Raw genomic sequence first — 24,403 nt, 5'->3', positions numbered from 1 at the left:
AAGACTATCTAGAGGTTCAGAGAGTTCTCCGTCAGGTATGTTGAGGCTGGCCTACATCTAGAATGTTAGAAGGGGTTAGACTAGACCTCAGCAGCAATTTATATCATTTGGCAGGCAGTTGAGAGGAAAAGTCAAGAATATAGGCAGCCTGCCTTGGTTCAAATGCTAGCCCCAACACTGAACAGCTGTGAAACCGTGGGCAAAACACTTAACCCTCCTGAGCCTCAATTACCAACTTATTAAATTGAAGCCAATACTTACACTGACCTCAGAGAAAATGGAGAACAATCAGTGAGCCAATGCACCTAAAGCAGTTAATAGGGTGTCTAGCACGTACTGGCACTCAATAAATATTACCTATTTTTAGCTAAAAATGTCTGGTGAAAAGTTGGAGTATTTTAAAAGCATGAATATTTCATCATCCTTTAATCTTTGAAAATTGCTAAAATATTAGCAACAAATTAGTAATTATCAGTTAATCAAATCTCTAACTGCATGGTATATCCCATTTCCTGATCATTCGTGGTTAAAAAAAAAAAAAAAAATGAGAGCAGCAAAGTGTACAGAACAGCTTCAATCCACAAAGTATTGTCTGTCTTACACACTGTGTCACTGTTTCCCCAAAGATAGTCACCTATGATGTATAGTAACACACAGTACTTAATGGATCAAGAGATTTGATATGGGCTTTTAGTAATAAATCCATGGTCCAAGAAGGGGGAATTTTCTTACAACCTTTTCTCCCCAAAGAGCTATTAATAAAAAATAACTCAGAGGATATATTTCTACTAAACCAAGATTCCTGGGATGTAAACCCTTACTCGAGTCATGCTGAGCCCTTTATCCCTACTGAAAAAAAAGCACGCAATGATTGATGAATCCTGCCAGGAGACTGTCACACATTTTGCCTTGCACCATTATGTACATTTCATATGTAGTAAACTTTAATGTGGATATCTTTCAAGCTCTACCTGGAAATGGGCAAGTGTAAAGGAGGCCTTTCAGTTTAATAGCCCTGCAATTTGAGTTCCCATTCTGTATCAACCATGAGGTCACTTAGTGGGAATGGTGAGAGCCCTTCACCTCTCATCACATCTGATTCTACCCACCAAAAGTGAAGTCAATGGAGACCTGTAAATCTGGGGCTCCAGGGTAGAAAGTCCAGAAAGCTGGCCTCAACAGAAATTTCTCCTGATTGATGGTTAATTTGGAAGCAGAGCCCTATATAAAGAAGAGGCTGTTCAAAAGAAAAGTTGAACTTGCCTGAATGAAAGTTACAGCTAATAATTATTTCACAGCTTACAATAAATATGATTGAACTAGTGAGGTTTAATGTATCAAAGGGTGTCTAGCAATTCCAGTAGTAATGGCATCTCATTATGTATCTGAAGAGGAAGGTTTGAGTTTGTCAAATGACTCATCCAGGAAAAGAATTTTAAGAGAGAGAGAGAGAGAGGGAGAGAGACCCTATCAGCAATGTGAATTTTGAAGTTTTCAGATCTCAGTCAACCCAGGTCAACAACTTTATGGTATTTAAAAAAAAAAATTTTTGAGGAACAGTCACAGACATACACATAATTAAAGTTCATTCTAAGTAGTTATAAAACTAAAAACATGCTTGTGACAGTTATTGACAAGTCAATCGGGTATCTTAGTAGAAATCAAAAATAAAACTTCCTTGCTCCGTTTTCCTAGTTTACCTTGCCACATTTTTGAGATGTGGCTAAATGCTGCTTCTACTCTAAATTAGGGCTTCCCAGGTGGTTCAGCAGTAAAGGATCTGCCTGCAATGCAGGAGATGCAGGAGATGCAGGTTCGATCCCTGGGTGGGGAAGATCCCCTGGAGGAGGGCATGGCAACCCATGCCAGGAAAATTCTACAGACAAAGGAGCCTGGGGATCTGTAGCCCATGGGGTTGGAAAGAGTCGGACACGACTGAAGCGACTAAGCACACACACACTCTAAATTGTGGATCTTGTTTACAATATTATGACAGGTATAGGTGTTGTTAATTGAGTTCACCTGGAATAATTCACTTGCTGCCTGATTTCAGAGACAGGGATTTACATCGCCTCTGGTCAGTCCACTGAGATGCAGCTGCAAAGAGTATGTTAACAATCTGAGTCTCCAGAAGCAGGAAACAGTGCCAGAGGTGGCCTCTCTTTTTCTCAGACCCAAATGTACAATTTTCCCCCAGGCCAAAAGAAATTGCTCCCCAGTCAGACAAGATACCCTGGAGAATCCCAGTGGAATATTTTTGCTCTGTCAGAATCTACACATTACCAAGGGAAAGGCTTTCTTCACAGATCTGAGACCTAGAATGATTTGGGAAAGAGTGTGTGTTATATGTTGCCACTTTAAAAAAATATCACTCAATAAACCAACCCAAGAACTTGCCCAGGGTTAAAATTATCCTTCTTATGTGCATAAACTGGTCTGTTTATACCTATTACTTAACCAAGAGAAGCTCATCTTTTCTTCTTTCCACGGAAAACAATCTTTAAAAGCAATAAAAAGCCTGCCCTCCATGAATTCAGGAGAGATAGGAGCCTTTAGGGAGAAAAGAAGCAGCTGTGTAAGTCAGAAATGTCATTTGGAGAACATGTCATTCGTTCTGCCCAGCTCAGTAATCTTGACACTTAAAGGGGCAAGGCATGCTTTGCCCCATGATAAAACGTGAAATGAAATCGTACATTTATAAATAAATGATCTGACTCTAATTGGCATTTCTAAGCCCTCTCTGGGTAGTAGCTTTCTTGTTAACAAGCTACAGCATTTGACACTAGTGATATAGGAGCCTCAGAAGAGAAATTGCAAGACTATTTCTAAACTCCTATTTAGTAATAGAACCTGGAAACTTTCTTTTAATACCTGCACCTCTGGACTGACATATGGAGAAGTTAACAATAAAAGTTTTTGAGCACAGCTAGAGCTGAAAATAAGAAGCAAAACATTCTCAAGGAAGAAAAAAGTAGATTTTTAAAGGTTCCATATCTTAGGAGAAGTATAGGTTTGGGATAAGAGATATACAAAATGAGCCTGGAGCATCTCTTCATAGCTGAAAGCAAAGATGTACTAAAAAACTAGAAAGCATAGAAAAACAAAAAATCTACACTGATGTGGATATATCAAAGGGACAAAGGAGCCAGCTGAAAGCACTCCCAACTGACAATGCTGGAACAATTAGGCAGCAATATAAATTAAATAATATTAGATTATAACTCAAAGTATATTATAAGTATCCATGAGTTCCTATGGACATAGTTGAGCAAATTAAATTAGGGGAGAAGTGATGAATTTGTCATTCAGAAGAACTGCAAGTATTTCTATATTATTTTCTCCTCCAGGGGTGTGTGTGTGTGTATGTGTGCTCAGTCGTATATGACTCTTAGTGGCACCATGGACTGTAGCCCGCCAGGCTTCTCTGCCCATGGAATTTTCCAAGCAGGGACACTGGAGTGGGGTGCCATTTCCTACTCCAGGAGATCTTCCTGAGTCTGGGATAAAACCCTCATCTCTTGAGTCTCCTGTACTGGCAGGTGGATTCTTTACCACTAGCATCACCTGGGAAGCACTCTGTCTTCAAGGAGGTGGAGCATAATTTCCTGCTCCTTAAGTGGGGCCTGTGCACAGTAACTTTAAAACCACAATGAGGTACCATTTCACGCCAGTCAGAATGGCTGCGATCCAAAAGTCTACAAGCATTAAATGCTAGAGAGGGTGTGGAGAAAAGGGAACCCTCTTACACTGTTGGTGGGAATGCAAACTAGTACTGCCACTATGGAGAACAGTGTGGATTCCTTAAAAAACTGGAAATAGAACTGCCTTATGACCCAGCAATCCCACTACTGGGCATACACACTGAGGAAACCAGAATTGAAAGAGACATGTGCACCCCAATGTTCATCGCAGCACTGTTTATAACAGCCAGGACATGGAAGCAACCTAGATGCCCATCAGCAGATGAATGGATAAGAAAGCTGTGGTACATATACACAATGGAGTACTACTCAGCCATTAAAAAGAATACATTTGAATCAGTTCTAATGAGGTGGATGAAACTGGAGCCTATTATACAGAGTGAAGTAAGCCAGAAAGAAAAACACCAATACAGTATACTAACGTATATATATGGAATTTAGAAAGATGTTAACAATAACCCTGTACGAGAGACAGCAAAAGAGACACAGATGTATAGAACAGTCTTTTGGACTCTGTGGGAGAGGGAGAGGGTGGTATGATTTGGGAGAATGGCATTGAAACATGTATAATATCATATATGAAACGAATATATAGTCCAGGTTCGATGCAGGATACAGGATGCTCGGGGCTGGTGCACTGGGGTGACCCAGAGGGATGGTACAGGGAGGGAGGTGGGAGGGGGGTTCAGGATGGGGAACACGTGTATACCCGTGGTGGATTCATGTTGATGTATGGCAAAACCAATACAATATCGTAAAGTAACTAGCCTCCCATTAAATAAATTTATATTAAATTTTTTTTTAAAAATAAAGTGTTTAGGAAAGAAAAGAGGAAGGAAAAGAGTGACCTCACCTGGAGACACCTGACAAACACTTCTTAGCCAGGTGATCAGGTCAATAGCAACAGTGACAAGTCACGTTGATCGTGTAATTCCTTGATGAAAATGGTACTTATTTTTGTGATCTTCTTCCCCTAAACTCGGGCTTCCCTGGTGGCTCAGACGGTAATGCATCTGCCTGCAATGTGGGAGACCCGGGTTCGATCGTTGGGTAGGGAAGAAGATCCCTTGGAGAAGGAAATGGCAACCCACTCCAGTATTCTTGCCTGGAAAATCCCATGGACAGGGGAGCCTGGTAGGTTATGGTCCATGGGGTCATAAAGAGTCAGACACGACAGAGCGACTTCACTTTCACTTCCCCTAAACTCACAACTCTGGTATAATCATGAGAAAAACATCAGACAAATTCCAGTAGTGTGGCATTTTAAAAAGATGACCAGTACTCCTCCAAATTGTCTGGGTCATCTAAAAACGAGAAGTCTGAGAAAGTGTCACAATCATGAGGAACTTGAAGAGACAGGAAAACTAAATGTAACTAAATACTGGAACAGAGAAAGGCCTTAGGTAAAACTAAGGGATTTATGAACTTTAGTTAATAGTGATGTGTCAATACTGGTTCAACAAGTGTAACAAATGTACCATGTTCGTGTAAAATATCAACAACAGGGCAACTGGATGCAGGTGTAAAGGAATTCTCTGCACTATGTTGTCAAAGGAAATCCAAAGAAGAGGGGATATATGTATACGTTTAGCTGATTCACTTGGCTGTACAGTAAAAACCAGCCCAACATTGTAAAGTAACTATATTCCAGTAAAAAACTTTAAATTTTTCTCTGGAATTCTAAAACTTCTAAAAAATAAAGTTGGTATTTAAGAAAGGATACAAAAATAGTGTGAATAATAAGATTTAGGACTTATTTAGGTGAACAACTTCAAAATGAAAAGTAAAACCAATCTAGCATTTCCAGAACTGTATCCCTGAAAGTCAATCCAGTTGCCACCCAATCAGTTAAGAAGACAGCTCTAGATTTTACATAGACTCACCTCCAGCTCAATTCTTGGGTGTGAAGGCAATTAAAAGATGAGGATACTTTGCCAAGATACTTTGTCTTTCCTCCTTGTGAATAGTAATTGCACAGACCTGCATCGCATATTACAAATTTCTACTACTGAGCAAACCTATCCATTACTTCACCCCTTAACAAATACTTATTGACACTTTTGGATTATAGGAATAGTATTATAGACCTATACTAGGCAATAGTCACCTAACTGAAATAAAAGACAGGGCAGTCTCTCATGGACCTCACATTCTGGTGGGCGGGTGGGGGGCGTGGGGGGAGGTGCAGTAAGCAACAGCAAGTCAGTTAATTTCCAGTTGCTCCCATTAGTCAATGACACCAGACCTTTTCAGATGCACCCCTCACCCGCTTCCAAGCTTTCTTAATTTTCTATTCTCTGATTCTGCTTCTTGGATTTAACACATAAGATCTTTTGCTCTCTCTCTGTAGGCAGCTTGAAAAGAGAAATTTTTTTCTAACAGCCAACTAAAGCAAGAAGAGGCAGCTGAATCCATAATTCAACTTCCTTATTTTTACAGATAAAGAGAGTGAAGCTCGGTAGCATTAGACAACAAAAAGCCAAGAAATGGGACCCTAAAACTAACAGTCTCCAATTCAGGGTTCCTTCTAGGATCCCCAGAGCACCCACTATAATATTGTAAAATCTATAGAGTCTTAAAAAAGTTCTTACTCTGATATTCTATATAAATATCCAGATAGATATTCCATCTCTAAAGACCTCCAGGGAAACATATCAGCTCTATCTACACAGTCAAGTATTGTGCAATTGACATCCCAGGGAAATCTGACTCTTTTCTGCCTGTTAGCAAAGCGGTGAGGACTTAGCAAGTGAACAAAGGATAAAAATGAGACAGAAAATGTGCAGGCTATGAAAGAAGTATCTTGGATTTTTTTTCCTTAAAATATTGTGACATCCTACCCATAGCAGACGTTATTTTCCCTATGATTGCCAGTAATCTAATTATTTCAGCATGTTTTACAGCAGCAAGTAAATGTAGCACCTAACGAGAAGAAATGCTGTGACACACTTAGCAAAATATTACCCTGTGATGCTTTAATCAATTATAGCATTGATGGCTGGTAAAGTTGGCAGAGCCTCTGACCTCCTGGTCCCTGTTAATACCTGATGCTATTTTATCTGAGAATCTAATTTGGGTTTGTCAGTAATTAAAATGCATGAAAATCAGTCCACTGTTAACCCCAGGTCTACCCTTCTGGATCCCAAATCTCTTATGAAAAGCTCTTCACCTCAACAAAATGTCAATGGCTGTCTTGGATATTTAGATGTGTATGGATTCAGCGATAGAAAGAAGAGGTGCAATGATCCAGAATTCCATTTTAGAGATGGAGATACAGAAAAGGTTAGTCAGCTAACTACTTGAGGAATAGCCACAAAACTATCATTATCTCTTTTTCAAAAATGAGTAATTGTGAAGAAATGAATAATCAACTTAAGCAATATCTAAATAATATGCTTTGTAGGTATTAAAGTGATATTTGTAAAGACTGTGAAGTGATATTGAAGATATATATAGGATAATCAACCATGTTAAAAAAGAAGAAGGCTGGAAAGAAATTTATACCACAATAGTGATTATACCAGGGTGTTGGAATTTTTTCTACTTTTTAAACTATTTTCTAATTGCCAATTTTCTCACAGTAGTAAAGAAACCCAAACCTTAAAAAGGGTTTCTAAAATGTCAAAAAAGACAACAACAAAATCTTAGGAGATGACCCCAGCCGTCTGCCTTCTATTTTTTCCCCTCAAATTATCAGAAGAATCACTGCCACCTCCCTTCCCTCATTCTAAAAATTGGTTAAGAGGAGAGCCTGTCATAAATCTGGTAACACTTGAGATGATCCACATCTATTTGTGTTCCACTCCGGGACCTTACGTTGAAAATAAAGCTGCCGCCTCCCTTCCTGTTTGACACCAGACTGCTGAGTGGCTTTGCTTAGCACTCTTTTCCTGAGGCACTTATTGCATGAGTGATATCCATGATGGAGCCTATAAATTTATACGACAAACGGAGGAAATGTTTCCTCACAAAGCTTTAAGAGGCAATATTAATTAAATATGTCTTTTCACATGGGATCATATAATATCTATTGCTGAAGTAATTAAGAATGAAGACATAAACTCATTAGATGTGTACTGTAAAGATGAAAGTGCTCAGAAATTATCGACTGTTCATATATCACCACCTCCAGCCATTTAGAGAAAGTCATGTGCCAAAGGTTTGAGTGAGAATAAAAATAAGTACATATTCTTTTATTGTTTGTGCACATTATTAATTAGCCAACTCAGAAAGTCCTCTAAGAAAGCAATTTTATTTTCTTTTAAATTGAGTATGGCTGACTTTTCTGTTTTTCATCCAATCTTCACAAGACACTTCAATAGGACCTTTAGATAATACCACACAGCCAGAATTCTTAAAAGGAAAGGAAAAAAAAAAAAACAGAAAATAGTAACTGTTGACAAGAGCTAACAAACTCTTTACGTTGCTGATGAGAAAGTTGATTGATATACCACTTTTGAAACTATATGACACTACTGACAAAAACTGAACATTTGCCAACTCTGTCACCAAGTAATTCTCCTCCCAGGTAATTCAAAACGGAAATGCATATGTGTGTTTATTAAAGACATACAGACTATTTATGGCAGCTATTAACTAAAAACTGGAAACTAGCTAAATGCCCAACAAGAGGAGAATGGACAAAAAATGGAATCCTAGACAACAACAGGAGTGAATCATTGTCAACACCATGTAAGAACGGGGGTGAATCTCACAAACAAAACGTTTAACAAAAGAAGCCAGTTACATAAGACTACATGATCTATGATTCCACTTACTTAAACTTAAATAAGCCAAACTAATCCATGCTTTAGAAACCAGGATACTGATTATTCTTGAGTGGATAGCGACTAGAAAGATGTTCAAGACGGCTTCTAGAGTACAAGAAATATTGTGTAATCTGGGTACTTGTTACACAGGTATGTTGAATTATTGAAATTCATAGAGCATTGTACTTATTAATATACTTTTGTTTCTATTCATATGACACATCTGCAAAAGTTTATTTTTAAAGTTGTGGGATGCAGCTAAAATGTTACTTAGAGACAAAAGTATGTCCTTTAAATGCATGAATCAGAAAATTTTAAAAATATGAAAAAAAATGTGAGCAATTAAGTTGTACTACCCCAGGAAATATGTTCAAGTCCTTGTCCCTGGTACCTGTGAGTGTGGCCTTATTTGAAACTAGGGTCTTTTCAAGAAGTAATCAAGTTAGGATGGCGTCTAACTGGAGTAGGGTGGCCCTAAATCCATTAGGACTGATGTCCTTACTAAAGAATAAGAGACAGAGACACAAGAAGAAGACCATGTGAAGGCAGAGACAGAGACTGGAGTGATGCTATCACGAATCAAGGAACAGCCAGGGCTACCAGGAGCTGGAAGAGGCACAGATGGGCCCTTTTCTGGGAGCCCTATTGTGCTGTTGGTGTGAATATAAACTGATGGAGCCACTGTGGAGAATGGTCCGGAGATTCCTAAAAAGCTAGGAATAAATCCACCATATGACCCAGCAATCCCACTACTTGGCATATGCCCTGAGAAAACCATAATTCAAAAGGACACATGTACCCCAGTGTTCACTGTAGCACTATTTACAATGGCCAGGACATGGAAGCAACCTAGACACCCATTGACTGATGAATGGATAAAGAAGTTAAACATATATGCAATGGAATATTACTCAGTAATAAAAAGGAATGAATTTGAGTCAGTTGAATTGAGGTGGATGAGCCTAGAGCCTGTTATACAGAGTGAAATAAGTCAGAAAGAGAAAAACAAATATCCCATATGAGCACATACATATGAAATCTAGAAAAAAATGGTACTGATTGACCTATTTACAAGGCAGGAATAGAGACAGGGACACAGAAACTGGATTTGTGGGCACGGTGTGGGGGGAAGCAGAGAGTGGGATGAGTTGAGAGAGAAGCACTGAAATATATACATTATCACGTATGAAACAGGTGGCTAATGGGAAGTTGCTGTATAACTCAGGAAGCTCAGCCTTGTGCTCTGTGATGACCTAGAGGGGTGGGATGGGAAGGTGGGACGGAGGCTCAAGACAGAGGGGTTATATGTACACTTATGGCTAGTTCACACTGTTGTACAGCAGAAACTGACACAACACAGTAAAACAATTATCCTCCAACTTAAAACAATTTTTAAATGGGTCCTTTCCTAGAGGTTTCAGAGAGAACATGGTCCTTGATCTTAAACTTCTAGCTTCAAGAACAGGGAAATAATAAATTTGTGTTTTTTTAAATCACTTAGTTTTTGGTACTTTATTATAGCAGTCTTATGTAATAAATTCACTAAATGACACTATGCTGCTGCTAAGTCACTTCAGTCGTGTCCGACTCTGTGCGACCCCATAGACTGCAGCCCACCAGGCTCCCCTGTCCCTGGGATTCTCCAGGCAAGAACACTGGAGTGGGTTGCCATTTCCTTCTCCAATGCATGAAAGTGAAAAGTGAAAGTGAAATCGCTCAGTCGTGTCCGACCCTCAGCGACCCCATGGACTGCAGCCTTCCAGGCTCCTCTATCCATGGGATTTTCCAGGCAGGAGTACTGGAGTGGGGTGCCATTGCCTTCTCCGAAATGACACTATAAAGGTAACTAAAACAAAATTCAAAGGAAGGATGAGCTAAAAATAAAGTTGATAAATAATAATAAACATAATAATAAAAGAACAATAAAACCAAAGGAATAGAAACAATAATAAAAAAAGCTGAATCTGTTTGGGAGGGGATAAAAATTTTAAAACAACTTATAAACTAAGAAAAGGGAAAAGCCACTCAACAATAATAGGGATAAAAAACTACTAAACTAAAAATATACCAAATAACAGATATAATACATTTTTAAATACTTTAAAATGTTTTTAATTTTATTTTATAATAATTTCAGAATTTTAAAAGTATTGGAAAATATATAACCCTCATCCAAGTTTCCTTAAATATTAATGTCTTCCAATGTTAACACAGTATAATGATCCTAAACAAAAAATTAACATTAGTACAATATTAGTAACTAATCTACAGACCTAATTTGAATTTTGCCAATTGTCCAACTAATATCCTTATCTAGACCACGATTTCATAAGGTTGCACTTCATTGTCTTTATCTCTTTAGTACTTTCATTTTGAGACAGTTCCACAGTGTCCTTTCTCTTTATGACTGATATTTTAGAGTTATTTTATAAAATATTCCTTAGGGCTTACCCTACATGTTCTCACAACTAAACTTTGGTTATGCATTTTTGGCAACAAAATCAAGAAGTGATGTGTGTCCTTATCAGCACAACATATCAGGACTATGTAATATCAGTGTGCCTTTTACTGGTGATATTAACTATAACCATGGGGTTAAGATAGTTTCTCCATTGTAAACAAGTTACCTTTTTCTCTTTGGAATTAATGAATATCTTGTGGGGAAATACACTGCTGCTGCTGCTGCTAAGTCGCTTCAGTCGTGTCTGACTCAGTGCGACCCCATAGACGACAGCCCACCAGGCTCCCCCGTCCCTGGGATTCTCTAAGCAAGAATATTGGAGTGGGTTGCCAGGGAAATACACTGGGGCGATACAAATACCTGTCATAGCATGATAATTTCTCCCACTAATTTCAACATCTATTGATGATTTTTATCTGCAAAAATTATTGCTATGATGTTTGTAAAGTGATGACTTTTTGTATCATTATTCATTCCACCTCTATTAACTGAAATCCTCTGTAAGGAAAAGCTGTCCTTTTCCATTTATTTATTTAAACACTTATCCAATATGTGTTTGGACTTCAGTATCAATATGGACTTATTTGTTATTGTTCAGTCACTAAGTCATGTCTGAATCTTTGCAACCCCATGGACCGCAGCACGCCAGGCTTCCCCATCTTTCACTATCTCCCAAAGTTTGCTCAAACTTATATGCATTGAGTCAGTGATGCCATCCAACCATCTCATTCTCAACCCCTTCTCCTCCTGCCAATCTTTCCCAGCATCAAGAGCTTCTCTAGTGAGTCGGCTCTTCACACCAGTTGACCAAAGTATTGGAGCTTCAGCTTCAGCATCAGTCCTTCCAATGAATATTCAGGGTTGATTCCCTTTAGGATTGACTGGTTTGATCTCCTTGCTGTCCAAGAAACTGTCAAGAGTCTTCTCTAGCACCACAGTTTGAAAGCATCAGTTTTTTGGTTCTCAGTCTTCTTTATGGTCCAACTCACATTCATACATGACTACTGGGAAAAACCATAGCTTAGACTATATGGATTTTTTTTTTAAACTTTACAATATTGTATTAGTTTTGCCAAATACAAAGTGAGGTCTCTTCTTTTTAATATGCTGTCTAGGTTCAAGGAACAAATGTCTTTTAATTTCATGGCTGCAGTCACCATCCACAGTAATTTTGGAGCCCAAAAAAATAAAATCTATTACTGTTTCCACTTTGTCCTCATCTATTTGCATGAAATGATGGAACTGGATGCCGTAAGCTTAGTTTTTGAATGTTGAGCTTTAAACTAGCTTTTCCACTCTCCACTTTCTTCTTCATCAAGAGGCTCTTTAGTTCATCTTCAATTTCTGCCATTAAAATGGTATCATCTGCATATCTGAGGTTGATATTTCTCCTGGAAATCTTGATTCCAGCTTGTGAATCACCCAGCCCATCAAATGATGTCACCCAGTACATCATTTCCCATGATGTACTCTGCAAAGAACTTAAATAAGCAAGATGACAATATACAGCCTTGACATATTCCCTTCCCAATTTTGAACCAGTCCATTGTTCGACATCCAATTCTAACTGTAGATTCTTGCCCCCATATAGGCTTCTCAGGAGGCAGGTAAGGTTAACTAGTATTCCCAAGAATTTTCCACAGTTTGTTGTGATCCACACAGTCAAAGGGTTTAGCATAGTCAATGAAGCAGAAGTAGATGTTTTTTGGAATTCCCTTGTTATTTCTATGATCCAGTGAATGTTGGCAATCTTATCTCTGTTTCCTCTGTCTTTTCTAAATCAAATTTGTACATCTGGAATTTCTCAGTTCACATACTGCTGAAGCTTAGCTTGAAGGATTCTGAGCATAATCTTGCTAACATTTGAAATGACAGCAATTGTGCAGTAGTTTGAACATTCTTTGGCATTGCCTTTCTTTGGGATTGGAATGAAAACTGACCTTTTCCAGTCCTGTGGCCACTGCTGAGTTTTCCAAATTTGCTGGTATGTTGAGTGCAGCACTTTAACAGCATCACCTTTTAGGATGTAAACTAGCTCAGCTGGGGATTCCATCACCTCCACTAGCTTTATTTGTAGTAATGCTTGCTAAGGCCCCATTGACTTCACACTCCAGGATGTCTGGCTCTAGGTGAATGATCACACTGTCTGGTTATCTGGGTCATGAAGACCTTTTTTATACAGTTATTCTGTGTGGATTCATGGGTATTTATTTTATTCTATGAATTATCATTCAATACTAGCTATTATTATTTATTGTTCATCTAATTATCTAGGAAATGGTCATTCGGAGCTCTTGGATGAATTTCTGTGTATTTTAAACATGATACCATTATGTTGCAGCACATCTTTTCTTTAGGACATCATAAGATGTTTTAGGTTCATCTTATATTTTGGTGTCCTCAACCTGGGAAGCAGCACTTATCCAAGAAGGCCCAACTACTTTTACTGGGAAATAGATTTAGTAAATAAGATACTAAAATTAAGAAATACCATTATCTAATTTATACCAATTTTTCTTAACTTGGTTGAAATTGATATTTTAGGAGAAAAGTAGTCAAAAATAACTTGAGAAGATACATAAACAAACTCATCATCATCAAATAATTCTAATTTAATAGGAAAAAAGAAATCTTTTCCTTACAAAGATACCATGCTCAGACATTTTACACTAATTTTTCCATGAACAGCAAAAAGATAATTCCTGCATTTCACAGCTTTACAGTTTCAGAGACTAGCAATAATAAGATAGTTTCCCTAATTATTTTTTTCTTTTCATTCATTCATTATTAAGAGCTTTATTAAGATATAATTCATATACCATATAATTCACCCATTTAAAACATAAGAGTTGATAGTATTTATTTATTCATAGTTGTGCAACCATCACGGCAATTTTGGGATATTTTCATCACCACCCCCAAAAAACTCCATCCTCTTTAGCAGTCCCCATTCCCCTCATCCCACTCAGCACTAGGAAACCACTAAACCATTAATCTACTTTCTTTCTCTATGGATCTGCCTATTTTGGACATTTTAAATGGAATCATACAGTATGTGGTCGTTTATAACTGATTTATTTCACTTGGCATAATGTTTTAAAGATTCATCCATATTGTAGCATGCATAAGCCTTTTATTCCTTTTTATTGTGAAATAACACTGCACTGTATGGATATACCATTAGTTGATGGACATGTGGGCTGTTTTTACTTTAGGGTTATTATAAATAATGCTCTTACAAGCATTTGTTCAAGTATACATTTTGTGTTAACATATGCTTCCATTTATCCTGAATATAAACAGGAGTTTAATTGCTGGTCACATGCTGTTCATTGTTTAGCCTTTTGAGGTACTTCCAGATGGTTTTCTAGTGTGGCTGCAATATTTCACATTCTTACCAACAGTGTATGATGATTTCAATTTTTCTTCACATCCTTGCCAGCAATTATTATTATCTGTCCTTTTTATTATGTCCATCCTAATAAGTGTGAAGTGGTATCTCGTGCCTTTAATTTACATTTCCTGACGGCTAATAATGTCAAAGCTTATTTTCATGTAGTTACTGGCAATTTTTATACCTTTTATGGAAAAATGTCTATTCAGATCCTTTGCCCATTTTTCAGTTGGGTTATGTGTCTTTTTATTATTGAGTTGGAGGAGTCTGTATACATTCTAAATACAAGCCTCTTAAATATGGGACTTGCAAGGATTTTCTCCCTTTTTGTGGACTGCCCTCTACATCTTTGTTAATCTTCAGCATAGGTGTTTTACATATTTTTTAAGTGGGATATGAATGCTTTCACATTAGTGTTGAAATATCTACTTCTAACTCTCATTCTGTCAGTTTTTATGCTATATATTTGGGGCTCTGCTTTTAAAGGGGGCATGTATTTTATAACTTATATTTTCTGAAGGACAGACCATTATAAGATGTCCCATGCTTTGTTTTCTCTAGTAAAACATTGTTTAGGAAATATTTTATCTTATACTATTATAATCACTCTAGCTTTCTTATGGTTGCTATTTGCATGATATATTTTTTCCATTCTTTTTCTTTCAATCTATTTATATCATTGAATCTAAAGTATGTCTCCTGTAGACAGCACATTATAGGATATTATTTTTCTTCTTCCACTCTAATAGTCTCTGCCTCTTGATTGAATTGTTTAATCCATTCATATTTAATGTAATTATTTGTGCAATTTGCACTTTTACTTTTTGTTACTATATGTCTCTTTCTCTGTTCTATTTTTAACTTTTTTCTTTTGCATGAAGTGAATATTTTCCAAGGTAACAATTTAATTGCTTAAAGATTTTTTCCCTCTATTTTTGAGATATTTTCTTAGTTTCTTTAGGGCTTTATTTCTGAAAGATAGCTTTGCTGGATATAAAATTTGTCACTGACAGCTTTTTTATTACTATTACAGTGCTTTGAATATATCATCTTATTGACTTCTGGCCTTCATTCTTTCTGATGAGGAGTCAGCTTTAGTCTTATTGGAGTCCCCTTGTACATGGGGGACTCCCATAATGACCCCCGTGATGAGTCATTATTCTCCACTTATTTCAATATAGTATCTTGATATATGACTTTCAGCATTTGTACTATGATGTGTCAGTGTGTGGCTCTCTTGCATTTACTCCATTTACAGTGTGCTGTGCTTCTTAGATGCATCGAAGTTTTCATCAGACTGGGAAAACTTTCAACCATTATTTCTTCAAGTATTTTTTCCGACCCTTTCTCTCCTTTCCTATGTATATGTTGGTGTATCACACATTTGATGGTCTGTTCATTTTTCTTCATTGTTGGCCCCTCTGTGTTCTTCAGATTGCATAATCTTTAACGATCGACATTCAGGTTCATGAATCTTTTCTGATGTCAGTTCAAGTCTACTATTGAGCCCATCAGTGTTTTCCATTTTAGTTATTGTACTTTTAAACTATAATTAACCCTTCAACAGTGAGGTTATTAAGGACACTGATCCTCCATACAGTCAAAAATCTGTGTATAACTTTACAGTTGGTCCCCCTATCTGTGGCTCCACAGCCACAGATTCAACCAGCCGCATATCATGTAGTACTATAGTATGCATGCATTGAAAAAAAATTCAAATATAAGTGTACCCATGTTGTTCAAGGGTCAACTGTACAAAATATTTTGTTCTGTTTTATAATTTCTATCAATACTCCTTATTTTATGCTACACTAGCATCATACTTTATTTCTTTCACCATGGTTTTCTTTGAATATGTTTAGAATGGTGACTTTGAAGAGCTTCTGTTAAATTCAACGTCTGGTTCCTTTCACATGAAGTTTTTGTTGTCTGTGGGGTTTTTCCTCCAGTTTATGTATCATATGTCCCTGTATCTTGGCATGACACATATTTTGTGCTGTGGGGTGATGTGACATTTTATATATATAAATATATACATATATAGTAACAACTTTGAATACTGGTGCCCTATCTCTGGGGACTCTTGTTGTTTGTTCATTTTGTTAGTAATGGCTGGAGTATTTTAAATTTATTCCTCACCACTATCCCTATGGTATGTAGCCTTTGATGTTGTCCCTCTAGAGGTACGGCTTTGGGTATGACCACAGTCACCCTGGAATGACAGAAGTTTGAGCAGGACTCCTTTTGAATGTATCTTTCCATGATCACACCCAGCCATTAGGCTCCATTAATCACCAGATAATCACTGTATTGTTTTTGACAATGCCCTGGAGCATAAAAGATTCCAGTCTGCTCCAATTAAATCTGGATCCCTTTGCATGGGTAATTTTTGAAGCTATTGTTTGAGGTTTGTTCTGACCAAGGAAGAGCTCTTAGATGTCTCTTTTCCATGATTTTCCTTGGTAAACTAACTGGCTTAGTATTTAGCTTATTGCTTTTACCTCCAAGACCATTATTGTCTTTGAGAGCACTTTGAGGTTTGAACTTACCCCACACAGTTTGAAATAAAGTCATTTCCTTTGGGAAGAGCTTTAAAGTTCTCAGTTATTAAGGCTTGCCTCTCTCCCTGGATGAAATTTCTGAGCCACAAGCTCCAGAGCTGGATACAAGGACAGAAACCTTGTTTCTCTCTAAATAACAACTCACTTTGCTTTAAGAGCAGGCTACTAGGTAGGGCAGTAGCCTATGTTTTTATTTGCTTGTCTTTCCTGGCACGGAATCTCCACTCTATGAGTAAGCTAGAGTGAGGATGATAGTGGACCCAGGATTTCCAGCATGTCATGACTGAAGTAGAGCTTCCACACTATTAGTAGTGGCTGGTTGAAAGAAAGGAGCCCAACCTTCAGCCACATTCACCTGGAATTTAGCCTCTGAAACTGTAGCTGGAAAAGATAGGAAATGCTAGTAGCTTGCCCTACCCAGAACTATAACTTAGATCTTAACTTACAGCTTATGGGATAAGAAGTCCCATGTTCTTGCCTGTATCTGCCTTGAGTATGGTTTCAATACTGAGCTGAGAAGGATAGAGAGGAAACAGGTCATGATTGAAAAGCCATAGATTGTCACTACTCTTACTAAGATTTAGTATATTTTCTTGAATTTTTCTTCATTTACTATTTGCCCTTAGGAAAATTTCCAGAGACTTTAAGTGGTTGAGTTTCTTTTCAATAAATTTCCACAATTATGTTTGCTTTGCTGAAGAGCAGATTCATAGAACTAATCATATTGCCATTTCAATAGTGAAATGCCACTAATTCATTTTTATAAGCTACTAAAACCACAATGCATAAGCAAGCAAAGTCAGTCAGGAAAAGTAAATTATAGGCCAACCTTAAGTAAAAGTTCCCAATAAATTGTTAATAAAATGAAACTAGCAGTTTATTTGTTAAAAATAATCTTACTTGGACATGATACATCATACCAGGAATTCAAAGACGTTTCAAGGTCATACCTGTTCATCTTAAAAGATAAAAGCAAGTTACAGAAAAACATGCCATATGGTCCTTTCAAACACATTTGGAAAGTACAAAAAATTGTATGTGTTTTAATGAATGTGGTATATATGCAGTAATGTAGTACAAGTAGAAGAAATGGGCTGTACATATAAATTTTCATGATAATGTTTATCTCTGGGAAGGAAGGAAAGAAAAGGTCATAGTAGAAGTGGACATAGATTTCAAGTTGGTCTGATGGATGTTTATTAATATATAAAGAATATAGTCTTGAGTTAAACTCTCAAGTCTTAAGTTCTCAGCTCTGCCACTTATCAACTATGTGACCTTGAGCAAATCATTTAACTTCTCTGTGCCTCAGTCTCCTAATCTTCAAAATAAAGTTTATAATCCCTACCTTTATGAATCATTGTGAGAACTGGAAATCATGAATTCAAGTATCTGGTACATAGGAGATACTCAAGATATTAGAATCACTATTATTATTATCATGGCTATTGTTTTTACTACTAATATTATTACAAGAGTTTCCTTACATGTATTAAAAATCAATATTGTTGTATATATTCTATTCAGCACTATATCATACCCATTAAAAGATAATCTATAAAATATGGCCCCAACATTGGTTACTACCATATAGACACAGACTGAGTTTCCAAATTGACATGCAACATTAATCTCTCCTTAATGGATATTTCCTCCTCCCAGCTTAGGCTACTCTCTACAATAGTGAAGAATTTAATGTACTACGGCTAGTGAATCTTAATAAACACAAAGCTTTTACTGGGTCCAGCTGCCTAAACTCAACTCCAAAGGTGGAGTGTTACTCAAGTCAGAGTTATCAATAGAAGAAAGATCTATTTATTTCAGATTGTCTCACAAAACAGCAACAAGCCTTGGCTCTAAATCTGTCTCAACTTTGCTCCAATTGCCCTCTGAATTATTGACAGACCTAATTAACTCAAACCATCTTTCGCTAGGCAACAAATCTGATCCCCAAGCCTAGATTTGCTAAGAAGTCTAAAAGAGACAGCAAATAGTCATATCAAAGCCAAAAACTCTATCAAACATCCTGTCAATTAAAATCTTTTATCTCTCATAAAGGACACATGTCAATTTTAAACAAGAATTAACCTTTTCATTTTCATTTTACTTTTGAAGCTTAAGATTAAAAACGGACAGAAACTGATAAAGGAGACACTCAGGAACCACTGCTTTTGGGTCATGGAAAGCTTTAAAACACCCTCAGAAACACATAGATAAATCTTTTGGTGAAATACTTCCAATTCTTTAGAGGCATTTTTAGCAAACACAAATGTTTATCCCAATGTGCTTTCAGTGCTGTCAGCACAAGCTTGGCATGTTTATAATGCAGTTTGCATCAAGCTCAAGTCCAAAATCTGGGCAGTTTTCAGAGAAGGCACCCAGAAACCGTATTGTCTGCATTATTCACAATGCTGGAAGCAAGATCAATAGCTGCAGCTCACCAACAAGGCTCCAAAGCCCAGCAAGGAGTCATTTTTGACACAGTGAATTTAGTGAGAAAGATGTGCTCTTTTGCTGAACCCAAAGAGGGGTATTCTCAGGTTAACAAAGACGATAATGAAGTAGAAGCCTTCGGGCCAGAGAATACCACCTGGGATCCATTCTTACTGGGAAAGAGCTGTGTGCAAATACAACATCCAAGAGAGGAAAAATCACAATGGAGTTATTGCTTAAACCAGGGTATATACCAATGGAGGAAAGTGCCCATAAAGAGCACAGCCTAGGGAGAGGTCCCTCTACCCGCTCCATTCCCACCTGCCAGCCCGTCTGAAGACCATCAGGTCTTACACAAACTGAAGTCCTGAAGTCTCTTGGTTCTACCACCAGGAAGGGAAGACCCCTGGGGTTCTTCTTGGGAAAAAAAGCACCAGGTAAGGACCACAATGGATTTATCAGACACAATGCAGGGAATGGTGTATAAGGAGTCACTTGTTAACCACTGGGTATGTATACAGGTGGTCTGGAAAACTTGAACAAGGCGAGTCTCTGACAAGAATATCACTGGAACCAGAGGGTGAGTTAAATCCTTTTGAGAGGTGCCAGTACAAATTGAACCACAGTCAGAAGTGATTCTTTAAGTATCAAGACACTTTAAGTAGGAAGATGTTAAGTTAGAATAACCTAATATGATGTGTAAACTGTCTTATGATTAAATAGGTACCTAACTTAAACATAATACTACTATTAGTAACAACAGAAGGAAACCACCATTTCTTGATGGTCTACTACATGTCAAACATCATTAGGTATATTATTTCATTGATCCTCCAATGGGCCAAAAGATGGAGAACATTTATACCCACTTTAGTGATAAGAACTTAAGCCTTTAGAGCAGGACCAGCAGAATTAGCATCACCTAGCAAAAGAAGAAGGGGGTGGCAGAGGATGAGATGGTTAGATAGCATCACTGACTCAGTGGACATGAATCTGAGCAAACTCTGGGAGACAGTGAAGGACAGGGAAGCCTGGTGTGCCATAGTTCATGTGGTTGCAAAGAGTCAGACACGACTCAGCAGCTGAACAACAACAAGGAACTTGTTATAAATGCAAGTTATCAGGCCCAACACCAGCCCTACTGCATCAGAAACTCTGGAGCTGGGACCAGAAACTAAGTTTAAACAACCTCTCCAGGTGATTCTGATGGTGGCCAAAATTTGAGAATCTCTGCCTTGGAGCAATGATTCTCAGCCTTGGCTGTACACTGAAATCTGAAGTTTTTAAAACTACTGATGCCTGGGTCTCATCCCTATATATACATATAATTTAATTGATCTGGGTGCAACCTCAGTATAAGATTTTTCACCCAGGGGACTTACAATGTGCAGTCAAAAATAAAAGCTGCTGCTAAATCGCTTCAGTCGTGTCTGACTCTGTGTGATCCCATAGACGACAGCCCACCAGACTCCCCCGTCCCTGGGATTCTCCAGGCAAGAACACTGGAGTGGGTTGCCATTTCCTTCTCCAATGCAGGAAAGTGAAAAGTGAAAATGAAGTCGCTCAGTCGTGTCCGACTCTTAGCAACCCCATGGACTACAGCCCACCAGGCTCCTCCGTCCATGGGATTTTCCAGGCCAGAGTACTGGAGTAGGGTGCCGTTGCCTTCTCCGAAATAAAAGCTACCACACTGGAAACTGATTTCCCAAGTTCCTCCATGATAATGAAAACAATGGAGCCAAGGTTTAAACTCAGGTTTAATTGTGTGCTGTGTCCATACACCTTTGCCACTCAAAGCCTAGCCCAGAACCAGCAGCATCTGCATCACCTGGGAGCTTCCTAGGAATGTAGACGCTAGCTTATACTCCAGACCTATGGTATCAGAATCTACACAATCACAAGATTCCTAGAGGACAGGCATATTTAATAGAGTTTGACTGGCAGGATGTTACTCAATGCTAATGAGTAGTATTAGCTAGTCATAGAGTCATACAGACATCAGTTCCAATTTAATTGTCCTTATCAGTATGGTAGATTTATTTTAAGATATTGACTGAGATTTCTTTTCCCATCCAATCTCTTTTTCCCATTTCCTTGTATCCATTAATCATCTGATTCTATTCATCAACAGAAATAGCTGGTTAAGAAGAAGTAATAGTGGGAGAAGGAGGAAGCTTACACAGTCTGGAACAAAGAAGTGAACTAAATGTTTAAACTCATATATTAAATCTATGCAGGTCTGGTGACTCAGACAGTAAAGAATCTGCCTGCAATGCAGGAGACCTGGGTTCAATCCCTGGAAAGATCCCCTGGAGAAGGAAATGGCAACCCACTCCAATATTCTTGCCTGGAAAATCCCATGGACAGAGGAGCCTGGAGGGCTACAGTCCATGAGGTCATGAAGAGTTGGATATCATTGAGTGACTAACACTTTCATTTTCACTTTAAATGTATATTAGAGAAAGAAAAGGAATCATGTATGACCTTAATATACTTACATTATTTAGGAATACATAAGTTTATAGTTAAGTGTTAGTTACTCAGTCATGTCTGACTCTTTGTGACCCCATGGACTATAGCCCACCAGGCTCCTCTGTCCATGGAATTCTCTAGGCAAGAATACTGGAGCGGGTAGCATTCCCTTCTCCAGGAGATATTCCCGACCCTGGGATCAAACCTGGGTCTCTTGCATTGCAAGAAGATTCTTTATCACCTGAATCACCAGGGAAGCCCAAAGAATACCCCAAATATATCAATATGATAAATACTAAATTCTGAATAGTGGTTGCCTCTTCTGAAAAAGAGGGGAGACAACCAGGGAGAGGGTCATACAGAGAGTTTTAAGTAGCTAGTAATATTCTGGAGAAGGCAATGGCACCCCACTCCAGTACTGTTGCCCAGAAAATCCCATGGACGGAGGAGCCTGGTAGGCTGCAGTCCATGGGGTCGCTAAGAGTTAGACACGACTGAGTGACTTTACTTTCACTTTCCACTTTCATGCACTGGAGAAGGAAATGGCAACCCACTCCAGTGTTCTTGCCTGGAGAATCCCATGGATGGAGAAGCCTGGTAGGTTGCAGTCCATGGGGTCACACAGAGTCGGACATGACTGAAGTGACTTGGCAGGCAGCAGCAGTAATATTCTATTTCTTAAGCTGGGAGGTAGGTTTATGGGTCTTTGTTATAGTAGTCTTTTGTATGTCCAAAATATTTAAGTAAATTTTAAGAATAAAAGAAAAAACAATTCTCTCTTTTTCCACTACTTGTTGTTGGGGATTGAAATTTCCAAGCTTAATATGAAACCAGAATGGCTTATATTCAAATTACTGTGTTCCTAGAAGAAAAGTCCTTTTCCATATTCCAAATGTTTTATTAATTTCTATCTGTACAAAAAAGTATTACATAGATCAAGTTGAATAAACCTATAGCAATGTCCACCTCTAGGGTGTGAAAGTTGGAACAGCTGGTGGAATGCTAGAAAGAGTAAATTCTAACTTTCGTCTGAGCAGTGGTTTAAAAGTTGTCACCTGGTCTATTAATACTTCAGATGGGGAAATGAAATAGGATTAATGTCAAATTGATTCTGCTTGAAGTGCAGCTGTTCCAATAAGAAAATGCTTGTAAGTGCTTACTCTATTCCAAGCACTGTTCTAATCTTATTAGATCAGACGATGGATTAATGCTATTATGAATTTACAGTAAATCCTATGAGGTAGGTACTATTATTACCTTATTTTACACGTACAGGAAGACAATGTATTTAATCAAAATCACAAAGCTTGCAAAAGTCAGACCCAAGATCAAAATCAGGTCGTCCATTTCCAGGGCTCATAGTATCTTCTAGAAGTTCTTAACATAAGATGTTGACTCAATAAAAGAAAAGACCTTACTAATAATTGAAGCTTCTCTCAAATAGTAGGAATTGTCTTTTGGTTGAGAGTTCCATATCTCTAGAAGAATTCAAATAGGATTGAAAAAGAACCTCACTGGTTAAAAAGTTATTCTAAGTCCTTGCAACAAGAAGGATGATCCCTGGATCAGTAGCATCACTGGAGCATTTATTAAAAATGCAGGATCTTGGGCCTCATCCCAGATCTACTGAAACAGAACCTTCATTTTAACAAGCTCCCCCAGGGGAGAAGCACTAATCTAGATCCAGGTTTTGAATCATTAGCTTGAAGGTTCCTGTGTCGCATCACAAACACACTAAATCAGTATTTCTAGATTTTTTAAAAAATCTATATTTAACAAATGCTCTCAATTGCTTCGGATGAGCAGTCAGATTTGGAAGTCAATGGTCAGGTGACCTTTAAGAGGCCCCTCTGTCTCTCAGATGGTAGAGAATCTACCTGCAATGCAGGAGACGTGGGTTCAATCCCTGAGTTGGGAAGATCCCCTGGAGAAGTAATGGCAACCCACTTCAGTATTCCTGCTTGGAAAATCCCATGGACAGAGGAGCCTGGAGAGCTACAGTTCATGGGGTCACAAAGAGTCGGACAAGACTGAACAACTAACACTTTCACTTTCCCATCTCTGAAAGTGGATGATCCTGGGTTTCATCCTTTCATCTTCCAGGTGGGGTTCAAGTCAGAGCAGGCAGAGAAGTGATTTCCCAGTCATCTACTGCTAACATGAGAATCCCACCCTGACAAGGTTGGTATATCCTGTCATTTGCAGGGCTTAGGTCATGAAGTCAAGGCCTTTACTTTATCAAACACCACATCTGACAATGGAACACACGTGCTTAGGAGGCTCCCTCATCTGACAGGGCAAAGAGATGTGACTCGTATGACTTCATCAGGGTTCAGAGGCGGATTCTTCCCCCTGCTCCCTTAGGTGGGGAGAGATGCTACTCACAGACCACAAGTGGACCGGCTATTTCCCCTTCAGAATGTTAAGGGATGTTTCAGGGCTTCCCACACTCACTACATTAGGCTGAATTTAAAGGCTGTCCGTTGGCCTGCCTCTTATTCCCAGATGAGTCAGTCTGTACATCTGACTCCATGTCAGATTAGCCCCTCCTCTCACTGGAAACTCCACTCCACTTTCAAGAAACAAAAATAAGTTTGAAATGCTCCAGTCTA

The sequence above is a fragment of the Bos mutus genome, chromosome 18, assembly GCF_027580195.1.
Source record: "Bos mutus isolate GX-2022 chromosome 18, NWIPB_WYAK_1.1, whole genome shotgun sequence".
Classification (NCBI taxonomy): domain Eukaryota; kingdom Metazoa; phylum Chordata; class Mammalia; order Artiodactyla; family Bovidae; genus Bos; species Bos mutus.
Note: the sequence above shows the minus strand (reverse complement) of the source record.